The following is a 3,976-nucleotide window of genomic DNA, read 5'->3' as shown; positions in this document are numbered from 1 at the left end:
CTCTGCTGGGGTCTCTTTGTCGCTTCCCACCATGAAACAGGTTCCTGGGTACAGCTTCAAGTGATTAAGCTCTCCAGCAGAGAGTATTGCTTATCCACCCAAACACTACCCTAGGCTGAATGAAGGGTGAAAAGGAATTGCTTTATTATGGCCAAGTTGCCTGCTTATATCCTCAACCCCCAGCAAGGGGTCTCCACACAATACAACGAAGCCCCTCCCAAAGATCTCTGTGCCTGGGAGATTATTGAGTTAAAGACCAGTAAGCTAAACACAAAACCATAAAACATAACAATGCTCCAAAACATGATAAAAATCTACAGTAACCCCACATAACATACATCCCCAAATAGCCCTGATCTAAGTGCCAAAGTTCTCCAAATAGTGCTTAGATCCATGCAGTGTAGGGGAAACGACACCTTCCCCTCTCCTGGTGGGCTGCAAAGTGGTGCAAAACCTCAGACCAAGTTGTCCGAGAACCGCACGGTCACCTCAGATAACAGTTCCATAACATTCGTGGCTAAGTACCATGGAGGGGATCCACGAAGTCCTCACGACGAAATTAGTTCCATAGTGGTCGTAGCTAACTACCGCTGAAGACCATTCATGGGTTTGGTTCATGCGAACGGCCACCAGGGAGCTAGCATTCAGTTCTATTTCAATGAAGGGAAAGTGCCGAACCAGGGGCACCCAGGGAAAGCTGCTAATGGTGGCTGGGCAGGGTAACTCATCCCAAATGGGGTATCAGACCTGGACCATAGTCGGTGGGTAGGAGGCCAGCTTCAACACTCCTCCAAGAGCGTTTGTCACACAAGGTGTAATAAAATGTTACTCTTTATGGTACAAGTTTAGATTATGAGAAAATAAAGCATAAAAAGTTGATTACTAAAAGAGGATACAAAGTTAATAACAACAATTACATAGGCATGACAGTGTATTATACATGAGTAAATTCTTCATTGAAAGAAATACACTAATTCCAAACGCAACATTTCAAAAAGAATATAGTATGTCAAATTGTGTTTTTCTTCAAAAATATATTTCCGCTGTAATACTATGTGCAAATATAATGTTCAACGCAAGTGCAAAATGTGCTTCAGGAACTTTTGTAAAGGGCTTATTAATGTGCTCCACAAATAAAAAGTGCATTGAAGTGCACATAAGATTTTTTTTGTGTAATATAAAGGGCAAGAAAAAATATACACTTACATTATATATTGCAAACTTCACTCACTATGGCATTATCCTATGTGTGTGTGTGTGTTTAGTCGTTCAGTTGTGTCTGACTCTCCGTGGCAATATGGACCATAGCATGCCAGATACACGCCAGGTATAACAACTTCATGTTTGTGGCTTCAGTGACCTCATCTATGCATCTCCGTCTCTGTCATCCCGTTCTTCATATCCCCTTAATCTTTCCCAGACTCAGAGTCTTCTCTAGAGAATCATGCCTTCTCACAGATTTATTGCATCTTCCTGCAATCCAAGGGATTCTAAGCAGTTTTTGCCAACACCACAGTTCAAAGGCATCAATTCTATGACGCTCAGCCTTCTTTATAGTCCGTCTCTCACATCCGTATGTTACTATTGGAAATATCATAGTTCTGACTATGCGGACCTTTGTTGATAGTGTAATATCTTTAGATTTTACCAGCTTGTCCAAGCTTGCCATAGCTTTCCTCCCCAGAAGCAAACGTCTTTTAATTTCATGACTACAGTCACCATCTGAAGAGATCTTGGATCCCAGGAAAATAAAATCTGTCACTGTCTCCACATCTACCCCAACTATTTGCCAGGAGATTGCTGTTTGCCATAATCTTAGTCTTTTTAACGTTGAGCAGCAAGCCAGCTTTTTCCCTCTCTTCTATTACCCTCATCAATAGGTCCTTTAGTTCTTCCTCACTTTCAGCCATCAGAGTAGTATCATCCGCGTTTCTGAGGTTGTTGATTTTTCTTCCAGCAATATTGATTCCAGCTTTGCATTCATCGTGCCCTGCCTTAGGCATTATGTATTCCACATAGAAGTTGAATAAATAAGGTGACAATATACAACCTTGTCGCACTCCTTTCCCGATCTTGAACCATTCTGTGGTCCCATGTTCGGTTCTGACTGTGGCTTATTGGTCCACATACAGATTCCTCAGGAGGCATATGAGATGATCTGGTACTCCCATCTCTTTAAGAACTTGCCACATGCTGTTATGATCCACACAGTCAAAGGCTTTAGAATAGTCTATGAAGCATAAGTAGATGTTTTTTCACACTCTCTTTTCTTTCTCTATTATCCATCGTACATTGGCAATTTGATCTCTTGTGCCTCATCCTCTGCGGAGCCCAGCTTGTACATCTGGTAATTCCCGGTCTATATATTGTTTGAGTCGAGCTTGTAGGATCTTAAGCATTATCTTGCTGGCATGTGAAATTAGTGCAAATGTTCAATAACTGGAGCACTCTCTGACGTTGCCTAATTTTGAGGTTGGGATGTAGACTGACCTTTTCCAGTCTTTTGGCCAATGTTGAGTTTTCCAAATTTGTTGGCATAAAGCAAGCAGAAATTTAACAGCATCATCTTGCTGAATTTGAAATAGTTCAATTGGGATTTCATCAACTCCTGCAGCCTTGTTATCTGCAAGGCATCCTATGGCATATCTCACTTCGCTCTCCAAGATTTCTGGTTCCAGCTTATTGGACCAACTATTGCTGTTAAGATCCTTCCTGTATAGATCTTCAGTGTATTCCTGCCATCTCTTCTTTATCTGATCTTCTTCTGTTAAGTCCCTGCCATTTTTGTCTTTTATCACACCCACTTTGGCATGAAAGGTAACTTTTAGATCCTCAATTTTCTTGAATATATCTCTTGACTTTTCCATTCTGTTATCTTCTTCTATCTCTTTACATTGTCCTTTGTAGTATCTCTTCTTGCTATCCTTTGGAATTCTGCATTCAGTTGGACACTATCCTATAGCTTGTCTAATTCATTCAATGTAGTGTATTATAGAAAAAAAGAGGAAAGAACATATATTGTAAAAATGTATATGATATTGCAGATAGCAATATATCAGTGAAATTCCACTCACAAGTGGAGAGCAGTGAAGTCTGCTCTAACTATTTAAGGGCTACTGCACTATTACATGTTGCTATTTTTGCACATTCTAAGATTGGAATTTATTTTAGCGCCTTTTCTTCACTTGTTTTTTTTAAGTAATTTGTATTTGTATGCAAATAAAATGTTAGCATGGAGATGTTAAAGTTCGTTCAGTCTCCACATTGACGTAAAGCAGGCCCACGATGAACCATATAATGGTATTTATTGAAGAACACTTAATCTTGTATGTTTCATCAGATACCTGGTCTATTGTCTGCTTTTGAAATTGTCATTGGGAGTGGGGCCACTCTGATGTTGTGTTTGTTGTCTCTACTCTTCTAATCCACATGGACATAAAACATAGAAAACCTATGTTCCTTTTAACCAACAGTGCTGTTCCTCCAATCATTGCAACAATAACATTACCGTAAAATAAACAACATATAATACAGCACTGTGGGCTAAATGCTATCAATAATTGTATAAAGCATCAGTACATCAATTCACTACCTGCTATTCATTATTTCTACTTTTAAGATTATTTTTTTAATTCCTTCCTACGCACACCAATGTATTTATAATAATCTGATAATCTAATGTTGACAGACAAATTAAGGAATTATCCTGCATGATAACAGGTATATATTGATGTGTTAGTGTTCAGACTTTTTTTTTTTAATATAACATTTTCTACTATATTGTGAAGACTCTAAATAACTCCATTTAATTTCCAGTTTAAAATGTTGATATGGTACTTCTTGTTTAATTTCTTTAATAGTAATTTATAAAACCTTAGATAAAGAATATTCTTTTCCTTCTTTTGTTTCCCTTATAATAATTTTGTGTTAAGCATCTTCTCCTTGGAAGAAAGTTGTTTGCATTCCCGTATTGTTT

The 3,976-nt window shown here is 38.4% G+C and overlaps 1 pseudogene; it reads right to left on the bottom strand.

Moving 5' to 3' along the window:
- Positions 1 to 1,396: 1,396 nt before the first annotated feature.
- LOC134586333 (uncharacterized) lies at positions 1,397 to 2,286 on the bottom strand (annotated as a pseudogene).
- Positions 2,287 to 3,976: the final 1,690 nt, after the last annotated feature.

Source organism: Pelobates fuscus, chromosome 2 (genome assembly GCF_036172605.1).
Source record: "Pelobates fuscus isolate aPelFus1 chromosome 2, aPelFus1.pri, whole genome shotgun sequence".
Taxonomy (NCBI): Eukaryota; Metazoa; Chordata; class Amphibia; order Anura; family Pelobatidae; genus Pelobates; species Pelobates fuscus.
Note: the sequence above shows the minus strand (reverse complement) of the source record. Positions and strands in the feature narration are given on the sequence as shown.